This window comes from Apis cerana, linkage group LG2, assembly GCF_029169275.1.
Source record: "Apis cerana isolate GH-2021 linkage group LG2, AcerK_1.0, whole genome shotgun sequence".
NCBI classification, from domain to species: domain Eukaryota; kingdom Metazoa; phylum Arthropoda; class Insecta; order Hymenoptera; family Apidae; genus Apis; species Apis cerana.
Genome location: NC_083853.1, coordinates 10,388,639 through 10,409,364, shown reverse-complemented (window position 1 = coordinate 10,409,364; position 20,726 = coordinate 10,388,639). Strand labels below are relative to the sequence as shown.

Here is a 20,726-nt window from a genome sequence, read left to right as displayed (position 1 = left end):
AGAGAACAGAAAGGAAAGAAGGGATAAGCGTTCGAAAACGAGGACGACGCGGAGGAGTTTACAATGAAACGAATGACGAGATAAGGCCGAAGAAAAATGGACGAGTTGGGATACAGGGGAAAGCAGAAGGATTAAAGCCAGGCTTCCTTCCACGATGGAGGAGGTAAAGCTCCATCGGACTGGTCGTCTTATTATCGCGCCTAGTATTTGGGTCAACGAAGATCTTCGCGATCTCCGGACTCGATGAACTCGATGCTGGCACGAGGGATGTGGCATTACGTTAAGACTTAAGAAAATCGGTGTAGTAACCGACGATCAAATTAACTTTTATCGCTGTATCGTGCTCGTGGTTGGATCAAAGAACTCTTGATATCGCCTCGGATAACCCTCAGGCTTTTAACCTCTCTGTAATTCTACGCGAGATAAAAAAAATACGTATCTATATACACATGTATTTAATTTATTTGTGTATAATAAATATAAATGCAGCATTAAATTCTTGATGAATTATTCATTCGTAAGATTGTTATCTTACAAGGGACGAACAAAAATATGAATCTCCATTTTTCATAGACAGTCGTTAAAAGGGTGAAAACAGCCCTCAAAGTTGGGCTAAGTCAGGGCTAAGAAAAATTGCCATCGTTCTCTTGAATAAAACATCTATGAGAACGCTTGAAGAGGAATAATTTAACACCAACCCTTTTTTTTCTAATTTTTTTTTCTAACCGTTACCCTCATCAGTACCCTAAAGGATAAAGAGATACCCAGTTAATTGAATATAGCTAATTTCCAGACTTTACCTTGACAAAGGGGAGAGAAATGGATCAAGTATCGCGCCGTTCTGAAACTTCGCTCTCTCTCTGTACCTCTGATTCGCTTGATTCACGAAGAGTATAGCAACCAGGCTGCAATTTCTCTCTGCGATCGATCGAGTAATAACCGACGAATAGTTATTTCCAAGATCGTATTGTCGCGTTAAGACGATTTCCCTCGTGAAAAATACTCGTGGAAATGGCGCGCGGATAATGGCGTCGTATATTCGCGTGACCACCGGTTATAAAAATTCGTTGGAGACGTGTACACAATTGTAAAAGAGTGACGTACGCCCATCGACCTGGTTGAACAAAAATAAATTTTTCTGGGCCATAATCCGGATGGTTATGCTCAACAAATTCTTAAATTCGAAGCGGAAATTGTGCGTGCACCAACTATAAAGCCATAACACTTTGGAAAGACGTGAATCTTCTTCGAACGAAGCGAATTGACAGATTTCGGAGGAACCAAGAGATAATCCATACGGCGGCGCCAGTAGTCTGGCGAACCACTCGATATCCACGAGAGGGCCCCTTCGTTTCTTGGGGCTCGTCGAACGCAGCAAATATTTAATCGAAGATAATCTTACGGATACGTGTCTGATCCGGGATTAAATTTTTAAACGAAACGGTTATACAGATTCATTTGAGTGTGCATATGACGGATGATTCATCACGTTGAAGATCTCTCGAAAACTTTAAATTAACGAAAATAAATGAGACGTAACCCGTACTATTTAAATAAAATATCCAAGTAATTTAATCGCTCTACAGAACAGAAGTGAATTAAAGCACACACTTCGGCAATCGAAACCCCTTGAAACGATGCTTCATTTTTTCCAGTCGAAGCTTTTCGAAAAGGATCTATTGACAATTGATCGGAGGGATTTTATTACACGAGCAGGATCGTTGTCGGTGACCCCCACGATCGATGGGGTTACAAACGGCGGGGATTACGAACGAGAGAAAAGAAAAGAAAAAAAAATGAACGAAAGAAAAATATAAAACTCTCGTTCGTTCAACCGCGAGATTGGCGACGTTTGAACGAAAGGAAAGGGGAGAAGAGAGAAGTTTTAAATCTCGAAATAAAAATATCGATCCCGTGGAGCAAAGGTTGTACAGTTGAACGTAAGAAGAATGATGCAGCTCGGCGACGATGATGCACTGTCCACGCCAAGTGGGAGAACTTCGTTGACCTAAATAAGAAAGATAATAAGGAAGGCTTGGCGAACTTGATCCTCGTCACGACAACGAGCCCCTCTATCTTTAATGCATTAGGGGGATTCTTCCAGTTGGATTTCGCCGAGTCAGAGATTACTTACAGAGATTCTTTCGCGTGGATCTCGTCCACGTGTCACGATCGTCGTATTTGTATTCCGCCATCGTTCGAGTCATGATCCGCGCGCCGATTTCCAGTCCTCGGGACTAGGAGTCGGATCAACTTTAAATTAAAATTCCGTCTTTTTCGAGTATTGGAGAATAGTTTTTCTAATACATCAATATCGATTTTAATTAAATTTGGAAACTTTTAAATCAAGCATATTTAAATATATATTCTTGATAGAACATGTAATTTATAAATAAAAGAAGCGTATTTCTCGTCATATTTTCCACGACTGATGATAAGACGTTCAACGCGAAATTCAATCAGAGATCACTGGAAGTCAAACCAAAGTGGCGTTGAATTGGACCAAGCGAAAGGGCACTCGTGTCTCTAAAATTTCCATTGCTTGGAAGAGAATCGCGGATTAATTTCTAGCTCGACGATTCCATCCTCCTCTGTTCCTCGAGGCAAACGTTTCCTCGCCATCCTCCTCGCGTGGTCGCCTTGAATTCGATTTGATTTCGCTTCTATTTACCGTATCCCAACCCCCGTAAAGCTTGGAAACTTGGAAAAATATCTGATGGATCCGATAAATCGATACCAGTCAAGCTTGTAGAAATGAAATATCGCGTGCAAAAAATTCAAAACCATTGAATCCTCCTTTTGGAATTCAGAAATATATTCCTATCCACGATTAAGCGAAATAACGAAAGAAACTGTGAATATCGTTGGCATGGGTTATATATAATCCAGTGTATGAAGGTGTATCGTGACGGATATTAAAAAGATCTAGACTATTGATTAAATACAGAAATAAATAATACAGCCAGCTAGCTATTGTATAAGTAAAGCCTATTTGTTCTTCACAAAACGGGAAAGATTAACACGAATAATATAATATGATCATTTATATTCTCGTTTTTTTCTTCAAGTTCCATTTTAACAACTCGCACGACGACTATTAATACCGATAAGTTTATTTCGAGGAAGAGAGAGATTTGTTTGGAAAAGCATTATACGAATATAATGCTTTATATTTATATTTCTCGTCGTATTAGTCGCAAAACGAAGTATGAATCTAATGGAAAAGTTGATGGAAAATTAGCCCCGACAAACGCGGGGATATACACAACGTAATACATTGAACGTGACCCCTCGCATTTATTCCTTCCTTATGGATAGTTCTTCTACAGGCCGTAACCGTCTCGATACAAAGGCGAAGCCAGCTGCGTTTGAAAACCCGAGCTCTTTCAAATCTTAAGGATGAATTGATCTCTGAAGCGACGAGGCGCGGGTTGAAAAACCGTGTGGTTGAAAAGCGTGTCACCGATGAGACTACGACCTTTTCGATTAATGCTCTCGTTTTGAACTTTCGTTTTTTATTCTTCTCAACTTTCGTCCGCTCCGCTTTTTTTTTTCCCTCGTCGCTCCATGTACTTGCGTTTCATTGACAATTAAAATCGGTTCCTCCTCCTACAGCAATTATCATTCCCCTCGAAAATTATTCTGTCGCTACTTTCTTCCACGATAATGTAAGAAAGATCTTTTATTAATTAGCTTAGATTAGAACTACTTGTTCTTCTTTGAAAAATATTATTATTGATCAATTTTTAACTTGATAATTCCTGTCAAATGGTATTATTCCTAAAATTTTTACACGGAAAAGTACTTACTCGGATCTCGAACAAACTTATATAATCGGAAATTTTATTTTTTTATATATTTTCTATTGGTAAGGAATTGACGTTTCTTGAGGAAAAATGATTTTAATCGTGGACAGCACGGTGAGACGAATACGTTCATTCTTGTATTAGGATCACGTGGCGATGAAGAAACGTGGGAAGAATGCCAGAATTTTTTTACCCACAAGTCGTTTCGAAGAGATGGAATTATTGTCTTGGGATTTAAAGTTTCTAGAGGGTGTCATTGGCCAATGTATTTTCAAAGATTTCAGCATTTGAATTACGTTTGCACGATACACGCGTAAAAGATTCAATTTGCATACGAAGCCAATTCAATGATAAGAAAAATTTGTTTGCCTCGTGGGAAGGAACAGGATAATAGTCTGTTGTATTATATTTCATTTTTCTAGAGATCGATACTTTTGTTATATCTGTTATATTATAAACCTTCTTTTTTTATCATACTTAATCGAATCGTGAAACTCGTGATGGAAATTGAACAAGAGTCGTCTAAATTTAAGATAAAAAGACAATTTGCGACGATTTTATTATATATAATGCACAACAATATCTATTTAATTCCAAAGAAAAATTATATCTATTAGAAAAAAAAAATCAAATTTGCTCAGATTGCTCAGATTAATAAGTACGTAATTTAAATACGTAATGTATTCCATTACAAACCGATGAATATTGCATACGATCATTAATCCGTTATTGATTTGTACATATATTAGTATTTGTTAATCACTTTCTGTAATTGATTGCACTATCCAAATATTATTGACCATTAGTGTACGTGATTTAACGTATTTAGATAATTGATAGTTGCAAATCATAGATATTTATGAGCTACGTATTGAATGACGCGAATTCTCGTAAAAAACAAAGAAGAATGGAACTGCATCTTATTATCTTTAGACCGCTTAACGTTATGAACATCGGTCTCGCGGGAGGAGAAGAGAAGGAGGAGGGAGATGTAATCGTACAATCAACATTTACATTAGAAATCAGGTCGTAAACATCGTGTTATTATAAAAACGTATGAAACGAGAAAACTTGATATCGGGAGCAACAACTCTTAGAAGAGAATGGTGGAGCTCGATTATATTAAAAATCGGAGAGGGGTGCTCCTCCGGGTCGCGAGACGCAATATCAAGAAGAACGGAATCATAAAAGATATAAGGCGATCACGGGTCATGAGGCACGATATCAAGGTCGATGGAGTCGTAATGGAGTCGATGTGAAAAAAAAACATACCTATATCGATACATCCTGCATTTTTCCCCTCATTTTCTTTTGTTGGGACGAACTTCGAGTTTCTCGGGTGGCTTTTGAATCTCAAGAGATAACTGATCTTTCTAAAGTTTCTAGACGACAAGGATTCTTGAAGGTATCTCGTAGACGTTGAATTTTTGGCTCTCTTGAAGATCTTGGAAATTTCGAGGATTTTTTCGAATCTTAGGAATGACATTTTCCTTTTGAATTTAGAAAATATTTTACAAATACGTTTGGAATTTTATTACGTTTCTATTTTAGAATTTCAAATATTGCCTCTTTCATATTTATACAAATACGGCTTCTTATGGCTCCATTTTCACAAAGAAAACTCCATCGAGTTACGAATATAATAAAAAAAAAAAACAAAAACTAGATGAAAAATTTCAATCTTCCATCGTTCAATTCAAAAACCATCACATCTCGAAAGAAAAAATAATTGAATCAACCGATCTCGGCACATTTCCCTCCATTCTTACTGCCTAAGAGTTATCAGACTTAGATTAAGCCGCCTCCCACCCCCTCCCTCAAATCGGCCACTTTTATTTCGTCGCATCGAGCGAGAGCACCCTTATTTCGATAAGAAATACCTCCACCATTTTCCATCCTCTCCGATCCTCGACAACTTTTTCGACGATTTCCTGTTCGCGGATTCGCCTCTAACGACTCGATCAACTCGATGAACGCGGCTGTCAACCGGGATAACCGGCGTTATTACTGGATATCGCTCGTATCGAGTATGATGGTTAAAAATGGTTTTCGACGCGCTTCGTTTCACACAGCTGACCCAATTTCACAATGAAGAGAAATCGTGGCTCCAACGAGGGGCAGCCGAAAAATTCACTCGTGGGATGAGTCATTCGAGTTTGTCATCGGGGGCGCCGACGAGTCGTCGAGATATTAAGGACGAGAGACTCGAAGAGCACGACTCGGTGAATGTGTGTCGAGCAGCGAATTCGACTAATCGATACTTTCTTCCCGGGCTTTCCCCGGAGAAACCTTTCGTACTAATATTTCGAACTCTCTCTCTCTCTCTCTCTTGTTCTTACTCCCCCCGTGTGAAAATTCACCAATTCCTCTGAAGTTTCATCAGAGGATGAAAAGCAACGGAGGAAGCAACGTTGTAATAGCTCGCTATGAGAGCTTTTTTGAAGAGAGAGGGGAGTCGGTAAACAATCTCGGGGAGGAGGAAACTCTGGAAAGGATCTTAGTAAAGCTGTTAAAATGGTATTTAACGCTAATTTCTAATTAATTCGCGATACTTGTAAGGCGATATATCAATTATAAAACAAACGAAGACCTTCATCTAAAAATAATCTATTTATTCCGTCCCAGATGAGTAAATGTTTTCTTCCAATCTTGACTTTTACGTAATATTACATACGCGTATATAGGTATTTTAACGAAGTAATATCGTGCCGACGTAAAATTCAGAGGGAAGGAGAGACGATTCGAAGCGAACCGCGATTTTTTAAATGAATGCGTCTAAACGGAAAATCGACTTCCACTGTCAGGAACGCTTGGACGTCGGTTTTGAACAATGATGTTGAAGTTCAAACACGGGGGATGGGAGGAAACGTAAGAGGAGTAGAGCTTTTGTAGTGGTGGAACAATGCGTGTTTTGTACGAAGATAATGTCGAGGAGTGTCGTAGGAGTGAAGGATTGATTCGATGATTGTTTGAAGGAAGATCGACGTGATAGATGCACAATCGTATTACGAAAAGTTACAAGTTTCGAGATAAAATACGCGAGAAGAGAGGAAAATGGAAGCATGTTGTTGATTCGGATAAGAATAGATTGTCCGTGCTTCTCAAGTTATAATTATTCTTCCATTTCTGGTTCAACCTATGAATACAGTTGCATCGTGAAATTCAATTTAATTTTATCAATCGTAGAAATAATTCCATTTGCAGAAATGGAGTTTTAATATCTAGATCGATCGAGTTTTACGTGGAATTGATATCTTTCCTTGATATTGTTAACAAATTCTCTCTCTTACAATAACGAAGGTTTTAACAATGAGATCGTCCATTATGAAACAATTTCCATACGATATTCCAAAGTTAGTTCAAATTGTCTGTGACGAACCTCGAAGTTGAAGCAGAGTTCGTTTGCTACTCTGAATTTGTATCAAGTGAAAAACTTAATCACGATGATTCTGAAACGTGAAGAGAGGGAAAGAGAGAGATTATCAATTAGTTCCATTTTGTGCCAGTTTCAATACTATTTCAATATTATTTAACTTTTCACAAAACTGGAAAAGAAATTACAAATTATATATATAATATGTGTATTTATGCTTCAAAACTTTTGTAACGCCATATTTCCTTTCAATTTCAATTATTCTCCTTTCAAAACGCAATAACGCATCGATAATTAACACGCGAATTCCAATTTGTTTTTATCTTTTCCACAAATTGATATTTTAAACTTTCATTCTATAACTAACAGAGCGAAAGATAATTAACCAGGACAATCTGATAAAATTTCGAATAATTAATTCCAAGAGCAGAAAAAAACGTGAATTTGACGCAAGGTAATTACACACAGAAATATCAGCAAATTCTAAAACTATTCATTTCTATTATCATTCTTTTATAATCATCCGTCCGACAAAGAAAATTTATGATTATCAATCATACACGAAATCCATTTCGTTTATAACCGAGCGTTTATTTTTTAACGAGCATAATTCGAGTAAACCATTTTTCCTCGTACCAGTCACGCAAGATAGACGCGTGCAAAAATGTTTTCGCGAAACGATTAACAGGGAAAGAAAGAGCCTCACAAATGTAAATGCAACTATTGATCCGCACGCAAGCCTTGACAGTAATGGACTCGCCACATTTTACCTTTAATCATTTTACCTCCACGAGGTTTTTTTTTTTTTTACGTTCTTCGAGAGCAACGAGCGCTGAGAAAGGAAAAAAGGAGCGCGAGGAACAGTTGGAAGACGAGGGAGAAGGGAAAATTTTGCGACGGGCTAACGAAAAACTGCCACGGACCGACTTATTGATCCGCGATGGTCTGCCCGACTTATATTTCTCGGTCAAACTTTGGCCACGTTTCTCGTTCAAAAAAATTATACGAGTTAAATTAGACTATATATATATATATATGTGCACTCGTGGTTGCAAAAATTCGTGGATGGAAAATGTAGGGAAATAAGGAAAGAAATCGGTTCAATTTTTCCTTTCCGAGCCGAGGAATTTCGAAAAATTGTCAAATTACCGGAAACAAATTTCACGAGGAATTTTTTTTTCCTATCCACTGAGAAAATTTTCATTCGCAGATTGTCGAGCGTTTCAATTTTTCTCTTTAATGAGAGAGAGAACGACAACCGCTCGAGAGTGGCATAAATTAAGCCCTTCTCGATAATCGCGTCAAAGAAATAAAAAAAATCGACGAAGAAAATTCGAAGATTCGAGTTGGGGAAAAAGGTTCATCGAGAAGAATTGGATCCACTTAATAAGAGAAAATAATTCTGATCGAAGGTCAGATGCATAGTAAATGTCCGATATTAATCTCGTGAACGATTCGAGAAGAAGGGTAATTTCCAATGAAAAGGGGAAAAAGGGAAAAAACATTCTGGAATATTGCAGGGAACGTTGTAACGAAACGACAGAAGGGAGTGTTCTCGCGATCGGTGACGGGAGACGTTTCCGAGAAGAACAGGCCTATTGATCCGCGAAGCAAGTGGCAAAGAGATGGCGGCTGCCTCGTCCCTGACGTAATATCCGTAGCTGATAGAGAAAGCTCCATTTTCACCTCGTCTCGAGGGAGAATCGACGTCACGAGGAGAGATTCTTTACCACGTTCTTTCCTTCCTTTCTTTCCTCTCATTTCCCTCTTTTTTTTATTTTGCGACACAGTTATCCGAGACATTCTCTTCTTCTCCCCCGATTTCCAGACGTCTCTCCTCCAATTCTCCTCTTGGACGATTTTCTTAGACAGAGCCGGTTTTTTCACGCAACATTAACCTCCTTATTGCATGCTTTTCATTCACTGTTTCACTTCGATTCTTTAAATTATTAAACTCGAGGAGGGAATCCATTGTTAAAAATATAAATATCGATCTTTCTTTTAGAATATTTTTCTGAATGGATCAAATGTTACGTTTCTTTCAAACAAAATTCGTTACGTCATTAGCAGGTAAACGAGTTATCTAATGAAATACGCGACAAATCGTTCATCATTAAAGCCTGATTGATTTATACTGGTTGCGTTAATTAGGATCGAATACACACTGAACAATTCTATTCGAAATTGAGATAGAATTGGCGATACAACAATGATAATGATTCTTAGAGTTTGATCGAATTACTGGATGCAAGCAGAAGAAAAAGACGAAAAGCAATTCTAATTATTGCTGATTACGTATCGTAGAATATTAACCATTCGTTTATATCAGAGATGAATTTGTCAGAAGTACGACCATACCCATTTAAAGCACGTGCATATAGTTTTAATGCCACGACTTACACTTGAAACGGTGCTAGTAGTATAGCCCGACCATGGTCAGACCACTGGCAAGTTCAACGGAGAAAAATCAATGAACCTCGGTTGCGCGAGGTACAACGTTTCCGTATCTGTCGCTGCTTTCCCAAAGACGGAACAGACTTTGTATTTTTGTTTGCTGAAAATTTAGAAGCACCTGGAAAAATTCCTTTGTCATTCAAGATCCGTTTCTAATATCTTTTAATTTACTTTTCAATTAACGTTTGCTATTCCTCTCGTAGCTTTTAATTTAAACGTGAGATTTCATTCTATTTAAAATTTAGTTTTATTAAATTCTATTTAAAAGAAAGAAAGAAATTTTCGAAAATTGTCCTCGATCTGAATCCTGGATTCGTTAACAAGGGCAAACGAGCTGGCAATAATTACAGCGCTTTTAAATACTAGATTTCATTCTATTTAAAAAATTTGACAAGAAAGAATCGATTTTCGAATAAAATGGGTAAGAATAAACTCGATCTGGATCCTAGATTCGTTAATAAGGGCAAGTGGTAACGAGGTGACAATAATTACAGCGCTTTTAAATACTAGATTTCATTCTATTTAAAAAATTTGACAAGAAAGAATCGATTTTCGAATGAAATGGGTTAAAAATAAACTCGATCCGAACTCTATTCGTTAACAAGGGCAAGTGGTAACGAACGAGGCGAGGCTGACAGTGGTCACAGTCGGCCAAAATTTGCTAAACAGATGCGATCACGCAATCGCAAGATGCTTTCGTGGCGGACAACGGTGTGGTTAGTGACAAAAGGCCGTGGTTTGGCATAGTTTCCGCTCGATGTAGATCGTTCCCAACAAAGACGTGGTATTCTCTTAGCTCGTAGAGCGCGCACGAACAAAGGGGCCTTTTGATAAGGTAATCGTTTATCAGTTGACATTGAAGTTGAGCGTGAAATTCAATCTGGCGAACAGATCGCTTGTCAACACGTACGAGTATTCATGACGTGAATTTAACAGGAACCACGTGGATTTCAACGAGGTCAAAACTTCATTCTTGCGAGATCGTATCGTTCGTAATTGCTTTTCGAAAAAAAAAAAATCGAAAAAAATTTCTGATAATGGAAAATTGTAATAAATATTCGAAATATTCCCTCCTTCTAAGTACATTTCTACTATATACTTCACTTAAATACAATCGAAGATGGCTTTTCCAAGTTCAAACAGATTTTATAAAAATATTCGAGTGCCATTCAATGCCTCGGCTGTTCGAGCATCATCCACCCTGGTAGATATATAGACGAGACTTCTCAATTTTGTCCCTGACACTCGGACGACCGACGATTCGCGGCAGGCATTCTTCGCGCCGCGAACTCGTTATTGGACCGAGTTCCATGCAGTCTTCCCTCATCGATTACCGAAGATTCGCGGTTAAATTCGCCTCTGGAGTTTAACCCAGTTCGAACATCACGGTCGAAAAAATATCGCAAGAAGAGAGGCGTGGAAAAAAAAATATACATATAATATAATGAAAAGATCAAGGTGCGGAGGAGGATGAAGAAGGCGGACAATGAACGGAGAACGAGGGATCTTCCTTTCTTTCTTCGTGATCCTTGCGAAGGGGAATTTCCAGATCATGGTTTCCGGCGTCTGTCAAAGCGGCTGTGAAAAAACAGGAAGAATAGAAGAGCCTCGAGGATATCGGGGTCGTTCGCCCTTCCTTACCCATGCTTCGCTCTTTGCTCGGCCACTTTGCTCGACCGCGTTCTAAAAATATCCACGCAACGAAACGAAGGAATAATAACGACAAGCCGGGGTGCAAACCAGCTTTTCAACGTGGAATTAATTCCGTCCAGTGGCGTGGAACACGCCGAAGAAATTGAATTACCCGCCATCGTTGGTGGTATCGAGCCATTATCCAAGCATGGAAATTCGATTACTCTTCCGATTCACCGCCAACTTTCCACTTTGTATATCCATATCCATGCGTTTTTGTACGTACAACGTTCGATGTGTCGCCGATTCTGTGGATATATTCCTACTTCCGGCATATTCCCAAGTGTCTGCATCTAACGTTGTTTTTTAAATGGAATCGGTCTATGTCTTTTTTCTTTTTTTTGCGCGATCGATGATGAGAGAAAAAAATGTAGATTTTTAGTATAGGATGTAGTTCTAGTAAAAGTCACGCAAAATACTCACGTCGGTTATTGAACTATGATTGACGTGTTTGGTCAATTAATGGATTAAACAAGGCGATAGGAATCGAACGCGTGTTTCTGAAATATTTAACGACAAAGTAACGATGAACTTTGATCTTTCGACTCTTGCTAGAGAGAAGTTTCACAGAGACTTTAGTTAAATCGAGAAACAACAACAAAATTTTAAAGCTCTCGTATGAAACAATTTTGTTACATTTCACAAAGAAGATCAATTTTATTTTATTTCATCTTCTTTTTGAGCTACAAGACGAACTCTGTTAACTTGTTTCCAAAGGAGGAAATTAAAAAGCAGAAACCTTCGAAACCATTTCCTTTTATATTCTTCTTCGATAAATCTTTTCGAAAATTTCGCAATAATAAACGATTTATTTTTTGCTTTGCATTAAAAAAAGAGTATCTTCAAATAATTATCAATATAAATATGCACAATAATCGAACGATTATCCGTAAAGAGATTCCAGGCGAATACTTCTTTCGTTGAAATCAACGTTGAAGTCGTAACCGTGATTCAGGTCGATTCTCAAAGTATACTTCCGCTCCACGCGAGAGAGCTTATTACACGCGCTATCTGGACCTATGCAGCTTCCGGTGTGCAATTATAGACGCGAGACGCGGGCAAAGTGAGTGCTTAACGAGAAACTCAGCACCCTCGCGGCTCGTTTACAATGAAACTTTCGTCTAGACGGAAAGTGCAACCCCCTTTCCTTCGCGGAAGTCGCTTCCTTTCCTCGCTCTTACGAACATTCTTCTCCCACAAAGATTCTCCGTCTTCTGTTCCATCCGAGACGAGTCGGTTTCAAAGATGGAAATATGCTATTCTCTTCTCGGTTAACACCTGCCATTTTTATTTTTTCAAAGCATCCTTTGCTCTTTCAGCAAAGTTGAAACATTCTAACTAATTTTCTTGGACGTTTCGAAACGTTTCCAAGCGGAATAAGATATTCGATCCAAGTGGGATAACATTGTCTCGAACATTGTCTCGATGAGACGGGTGTTGGAAGCTGGCCCGCGTTCATTTTTCTTTTTTTCTTTTTTTTGGACTGCGACCAATTACGTGGGCAGAGAGAAAGAGAGAGAGAGAGAGTTGTTTCTTTTTCTCCCTTCTCCTCGACGCCTCCTCGAACGATCGACAATGAGGTTAGGTCGCGTCTGATGGTCCCCGGGGAGGCGCATAATGTTATTTATGTCGTCTGCGTGGGGCCGAGGTTCCATGTAATTTCGTTTCGCTTGGAGTGTTTAGTCGAGTTAGTCGAAAGTTGATTAGGCGTTCGAACTTGGAGGCCGAGGCCGAGAAGTGGACGAGACGTTGAGGAAGATTACGTTCGAACGTAGTTTTCCCTATCGAATTAATCCTCGATCGTGATCGACTTCTTTTTTTCCTCTCTCCCTCTCTCTCTTTCTTTGCGATAATAATCGAAGCTTGCAATCGGTCGATCGATCGTTCCGTCGATAATGCATATCGATTAGGGAAAGCAGAAATCGCGGTGAGGTTTTTCAAAGACACGTAATTGGAACGTTTAATGAGGGGGTGAAAAGAAGGGTGAAGTAACGGCATAATTAAGAGAATTCTAACCGTGGAAGGTAACTGGTTACGCGAGCTACATTTTAATGAACGCGGCGGGGCTAATCAAGATGGCGAAGTTTCGATAAACGGACTTCAAACGAACAAACTTACCGAGAACTTGAACTTTTCGAAACATTCTAATTCAATCCGTCCGCCATCGCCATCGAAAGGGAGAAAAGTTAAAAATTTAAAGTTAAAAAAAAGAAGAAGAAAAGAAATGGGAATAAAACTTTTGTAAAAACTTGCAAAGTTCCAAGAATAAAATTTTTGATTTTAAGTTGGACAAAAAAAAAAGAAGCCAGAAAAGGAACGAAGGAGAGACGATTTCGTGGGAAGAAGGATTTCGCAACGATTTTCAACGATGACCAATTGTCGTTGGGGAAACTGGGACAAGGGAAAAAACGGGGGCGCGAAAGGGAAGACGTAGAAAGAGCAACGATCGAATGGGTGAGTCATTTGTGTCGACCAACACGACCTGTTCGAGGGCAAATCGATGGCCCCGCCATTGTAAAACTCCGGATGAGATTACGTCCGCTGGATTAGAGTGCGAAATCGATGAATCGATCACCTCTTCTCCCTCTTCCTCCCACCTGAATATTTTCAGACCCTTTCTTTACTAAGAGCGCCTCAACAACGCTCGCCTTTCGTATCTAAAAACGGTTATCAATCGACTCATCTTTCCTAAACGTTGCTCGTTCAACGAATGGCTGCGCCCACTTTCCAACCACATCAATAAACTTTCTCCCCAAATAATTATTTTCAATTATTATCAATTTGCGTTATTTTGCCAGTATCCAATTCTGTTTCACTTAACGACGACAACAACAACGAAAGAGAATCCTCTCTGTGTACAAATCCTGTAGAAAATTCGAGCCGAGAAAAGCCGGGCCAGTTTCCAGATTTCACGGAAACTAGAGAACATTGGTCTTTTTTCTCGATATCGGGGTGGTTAACGGGGAATTCCAGCAATTCTCTTTCGAAAGGAATCTTTCGAAAGCAACGAAAAGCGGAGTGCAGTCTGCTAAATCGCGTGGCAACACTGGCCAATTATTATAGAAGCGTGCGAAACGAGAAACGCGAAGGAGTACAAAGAGGGACCCGCGTTTCAAAGGAATCTCGCGAATTCAATTTCCCATTTTCCATGGCGACACGGAACGACAATGAAATTTCTACTCTCCTCCATCGAGAGAATCCCCCTCCCAATTTTGTATGCATCGTTCTTCAAAACTTGCGTATGTGTGTGCAAGCGGGAGAAAGAGGTTTGGGGCTCTGCAACTGGGTCGTAGTCTGTCCTGACCCAGATGATTGTCGCGTGACGTCAGCCCCCTTGATCTTCTCTTCCTCGAGCTTCGTCAAGGTGTCGATTACCGAGGGGACCCCACCCCCCTTTCTCCCGTACCCAACCCTTCCACGAGCATTTCCACCACCCACGCTGCTGAAATCTGTTGGATAGCAGTAGTGGGTCATAGGTGGTACGCTTTATTGAAGAGGATGATGAAGCTATGAAAACGTATGGTGCAGGTATGCGCGCGTGTGTGTGTGTTGGTCCTGGAGGATACGTGGAGAGATGAAAGGTTGAAGAGGAGAGAGGTTTGCGCCTCCGGGCTTCCACGATTCTTCCCTGTCCCCTGTTTTTAAAGCATGGCAACTCTTTTCTTTGTCGGCGTTGTTTGCGTGCCTTTTTCACGGACCACCGCCAAGCCATTTCACGGCGCAAGGTTATTGTAAGAGCATGCACGAAATAGCGATGACAAATATTTGAGCGGGTGGGTCGGGGTGTCGTGTTTCGTCGATCGAAATTTCTTTTTTTTTCGAATTCCTCGTTCGACGATTCCTCTCCGGAAAGGAAAAAGAAAGAAAGTTGGTTGGGAATATATTTTTAAAGTGGATATTCTAAAATGGAGGGGTGGTACTTTCGGCGTCTATTTTCGAGGATATATTCTTTCCAAGCAACGCGGCCTAGATAGAGGACTCGAGTAAAACCTAAATTGGTCCTCGAGCGACGGGAAATTCTTATTTCTCCTCGAGACTCTAACTCTCTCCTATTTTAGTCTTAAAATGATTAAATAAATAAGATTCTTCTCGTGGATTGCGCAAAGCTTGGCCTAAATCCTTTAAAAATAGGCCGTCGAGCGATCCGCCGAATTCAATTTCCAACTTGGCGAGCCACGTGCAAAGGGGTTGTGGGTGTTTTTCAATTAGAGGCGCAGAGGGAAACGTCGTTAAACGAGTCGAAAAAAGCTTTCCACCGGATTCGACGGCCGAAAAGACGCAATTTCTCGAGGTGTGCGCGAAATCGTCGTAATATCCGTGTACTTGCACAACACACACACACCAGACAACAGCTGAAAATAAACCGTTTAAACGACTCCACTGGAAACGACATTTAAAAATCGATATTTAAAACGTTCCTGCTCGATAATTGGCCGACAACAATGCATCGATGATGCATAATTCGAAATCGATCCTCCAAGCTTGCAAAGTTTCCAAGCCAAGTTTCCAAGTTTCGCTTAAATCGCTGCGGTTGGCTGCGAGTTTCAATTACATTTACACGTTTAGATTGGGGAGAGAGGGGGGAAGATGATCCCATTCGACGATTCACCAGACTGGTACACGCATTCGGGCCGAATCGATAATAAGCCACCCCCTTAACTCGCCGCGGATTATACGTACACACCGGTGAAACGGTATTAAATGCCCGGGGCGTATCGTGCCGAAGATTTGTTATCGCTCTGTAACGAGATGGCAGTGGATATCGTTATTCAGAGATTGTGGAGAATTCTCGTTGAGCCACGAAGAAGAGAAGTTTTCAGGATTTCGATTGTCGATCGTTCGAAAAATATAAGATCGATCGAGGAGATTGAAAGGGAAAAATGTTAGTTAGAAATACTTGAACGTAACAACGAGGGAAACTATAATATTTTTCGCCATTTTTGTAAAAATGGAGATAGGTAAGAAAGTCAAAGAACAAGAGGAAACGCGATTCTTTTTCTCGATTCTTCGAGTCAATTCCAGCCATCATTTTTCAATCAGAAATTATTCCTCTCGCCACGGAATAACGTGTCTATCCCAGGTAAAAATAATAAACTCTCCCCTTTCCTTCCCTCTCGAATAAACTCGTAATGGGTCGAGTGGCGACTCGTGCGGATATTTGGCATGATCTCGAGTGCGTGCAAGTGGTGATAGTGGCTCGAGTGATCGCCCTGGCCGTCGTGCACACCCGTCAAGTGGCTAAGGTTTGTGGATATTCGTGCCGTTTGATCGAGTAGGCAAAACACTCTTTGCTCTTTCTTTTTTCCCCTTCGTTTCTCTCGTGGAGAATCTCTCGATTGATTGAACGATCGATTGGAATAACTCTATCGATCGATACTCCTCGATTTGCCCTTCTTCCCTCCTTCTTCTTTTCGCTTTCTCCGAATTTTCAATCGCGTTGCGATTTCATCGATCGTATTGGATGGAATTTTTCCTTCGAGAAGGCTCGGTCGATTTGCTCTCGGTTATAATAAGATTGCTTCTATACTTGATAATTTTTCAGCGAGATTCGTTCAAAATGAAGATACAATATAGGAAGATATCGAGCTTGATATTGAGAATATGAAAATGTCTTTGATACAAAATTTATAGAAATTATAACAGTTGTATAAATACGTGTTTCATTTTCACGATATCGCCTCAATTACGATATAAAAGTTGTGTTCCAGAGGATATGCGTGGCTTTTGTTTTAAACGTAAGCGAATCGTAAAAGAATGGGTTGATCGGATTTGTACCGTGGATCGCTTTAACTCCGTGCCGTCTCCAAGCTGATTGTAAGTCTTGGAGACTTACGGTGCTTCCTCTTCTTCGTTACTTTCCGTCCACGTACACTACCAGCCAAAAAATGTGTCCATCGTTTATTCTCCTCTCCTCTTTCCATGATCCCTTCTTTCTAATCTCAAGTTACCCAGGTACCAGTAACCCAGTAACTCATTTCTGAACTAAACTAACTTCCCACGATCAATTACTCTTTAAACGTTATGCTTTTAAACGATAAACTTCCAAACTTTTGATCGATCGTGCGAAACCCACTCGCCAACGTTGCAACGTGATTTTTTCGTGAATAACCCGTCAACAAAACGTCGTTCTAATTCCACATCTCGAAGCTCGATCAATTGCGTTATCCAATTACGACGAACGCACGTCACTCGCGTGGAATTTTCGCCAAGTCGGGGAAAGGGTGTATATCTTGCAGAAAAATAATCGAGGAGGACGTTTTCGAAAGGAAATCCCGTTTTGAAAACCTCGAGATCTCTCCGCGATCTCGACGAGAGGAGAAAGAGTTTATTTTCGAAGGTATTTTCGAAGACTTGGACGACAATTATTACGAAGAGAGAGAGAGAGATTTAATTAACGAACTGCGATAATTAGAGCGGTGTACAATAACCGAACAAAAGGATGCGTATCACGCGCATCGATGGATTTCGAGTTCAAGGTAAAACGAGAATTTTCTTCTGCCTCGAGAATTATTTACAATATTGGGGAATATTGGGGAAAATTCGCGACTCTTTCGCACTGAGAATGTTATTCTCTTTTTTTCAGCTAAATGAATAAGAACGCATTGGAATCTTCTCTTTTTTAAGATTCGAAAGTCGATCGTTCACACTTTTGAAAGTTTTCTGTTCGTGGATACGGCTCATCTATTACGAGCCATAAATAAACTGACACGTTTGATTCGATCGGACATTTTGTATTTGTTTTTAGTATAAAGAAATAAAAAGCGAGGAAACTTGGAAGAGGAATCCTTCGTCGGTGTCTCTTTTACAAGGAACATCCCGGAAAAAGAGGTAGAAAGACCAAAACCAACATCAAAAGTGAATTAAAATTTCACGTGAGAAGGAATCTTGTTGAAGATTGTCGAAAAATTATCCATGGTTCTAATTCTAAAATAATTCGTCGAACATTCATTGAAATGATGAAATTTCGCGAGAAGATCGGTCGATCGTGCGTCCCAAAAGTGGAATCGAAGGACGTCCGCCGAATTTTCACGCGCAAATCCCCCTCCTCCTCCAGATTGACCTTTGCAGCGACTCGACTTGCAAGTGTACTCCGCTTCGAGTTTGCGGTCTATCGATTGATTGCCACGGATACACGATTATCCGCTAATCGGGAATTAATTAGATTCACACCCCACCCTGCATAATATCTCTACGTCTATACGTTCGACCAACGTGGAGGAATCATCATTGATTTTTTCACACGCTGGAACGGTTTCAAGAAAAGCTTACGCGCCCTCATCTTGATTGAAATGCGTATGATTCGGTCAAGAAGGAAAGAAAAGAGGATTGGAACGCGTATAATTAGAACGTTGGAGGGAAGAGGAAAAAGAGGGTAAGGATGAATCAGCGCTGTCATCAGCACGAGTCCCACACGGTTTGGAAAAGGGCAATTTAGTTCGGTTTCGTGTCAAGAATTTCATTTCGATCCGCTTGCTCGAGCTTCCTCCTTAATCGGTCGATTAACGCCGCTCGTTATTTGATCTTCTTGTAGAACGAATGAAAGAAGAAAGAGGGAAGAAGAAGATAATGAATAGAGGTAGCCAAGGAGAAGGAAAAGTGTTTCGAAAGCTGAAAAACGAGAAGAGGGTAGCTCTCAGATTGTCTCCGAGGAGAAAAACTTTCGATCAACTTGATGGATCGATTAGAGAGGAAAGAACTAGTCGTTCGCGTCGCATAATCGAACTCGCATCGATCCTCGCTCCGTTCCTTCGCAATATATATATATAAATCCTTGAAATAAAAATCCAGTACTACGTTCAAACACTTGGAGAGCATCTTTGACGCGGAGAAACGCTAGGCGTTTAATTATACGACAATTGAAGAGAGAAAAAGAAAACGACTGGTAATGGAGATTGTAACTCTCGACTCGATTATAAAGAAAGAATAACGATGGATGAAAAATAGAGAATCGTGGAAATCTCATGGATCACTTTTCGAACAGATTCCTTGGAGAGAAGGAAGAGCTCGCGACGTTTTCAATCTTTTGTCGTCTCGCAAAGTCGTTTGTCTCGAATCGTATATCGTTTAATGTCGTTTTTTAGTATCCTCGAAGCGATTCTTGCTTACAGCTCGAGCAACAGTTTAACAGCTTTTCATTGAGGCGATCGTGATAATGGCTCGATTCCGTATTCAACGGGTTCCGTGTGTCCCCCGGCATGAACACGTGTCTTTCGTTCATTATGCCGGCAGAACGTTTAAATTAGAGGCGATAGTATTTGCATACGTATCGCGAGACAGGCTTTAAACTAGGATCGTTAAAAATTGAACAACGAGTACGGCTTTAAGAAGAGGGGAAACAGTTAAAAGTTGTTCCCCTTTCATTTGGAAACAACTATAAAACGGAATTATGTGCGAGAATTATACTACTGGTTTATGAAATTTAACAACTTTAAGCTCATACGCTGTTATTATGGACTTCAGGTTTATTGATTTCTCTTACAGTTTATGCACCCTGTGCTTTCGACGTGCGGGTAGGGAAGGGAGATTTATCTCTCCCCCCTGGAATACAACAAGGTAACAAAATTTGTATGAAAAATTGGGGTACGAAATTTCGCGCGGCAATCGAAAACTGATGAGCAAATAGAAAGGCGAGCAAATTGATTCTATTGATTAATCCGAATGTTTGCTCGATAAATTTTTACGCGAATATCGCCCTGTTGCGTTACCCTTTTTACTAATATCGATTCGTATCGCGGCGAAATTGATTAATCGTAAAGTTTGCGGCACAAATATTTACGATTTCAATTTGGAAAAGATTTGGGGACGGAGAAAAAAAAGAAAAGAAAAAAATATCGAAACGGTAAATATCTGACAATAAGATCTCGTGAATCAAGACAAATTGTTAAATCGAGAGAATGAATGCAAATCGCGATGTGAAAATAAATTCGAAGTTTTAGGATCAACAATCTGCTTCTCCTTTTAATTATTTTATTTTCGTTTCCAAAGATCCAAGCGTTTCGAAACCTCGAATTTTCCAAAAAATTGTCTCTCGAGATATTTTATTCGCGGAGAACGAGAGTTTTCACCTTGGAAAATTCGTGAACGAACTTAAACATCAAGTATAGTATCAAACGCATCTCGAGTCGTAACCAAAACGAGAATCCACGGAGGATGAATTTAAGAGGGACGGATCTCGAACACGGTTTATACGCTGACAGTTAGTCGATATTGCGATCCCTCGTGATATTTCGCCAGGAAACGTTTCGAGGAAACCCCATTTGGCACCGTTACGCGAAAATCGTGATATTATTCGTCGTTTAAATCCGAATCCAAATGCTTAAACGGTCGATAAAACGGCGACGTACACTCGTGACCATAAATCAGCACGTATCCCGTGCTGCTCTCGACCTATTACTACTGCT

General features: G+C 40.0%; 1 protein-coding gene across 12 annotated transcripts in view; it reads right to left on the bottom strand.

Annotated features, from left to right (window-relative positions):
• The window catches only part of LOC107996803 (synapse-associated protein of 47 kDa), a 60,782-nt gene that overhangs the window by 13,669 nt on the left and 26,387 nt on the right, over positions 1-20,726 (bottom strand). The gene's annotated exons all lie outside the window — the stretch shown is intronic.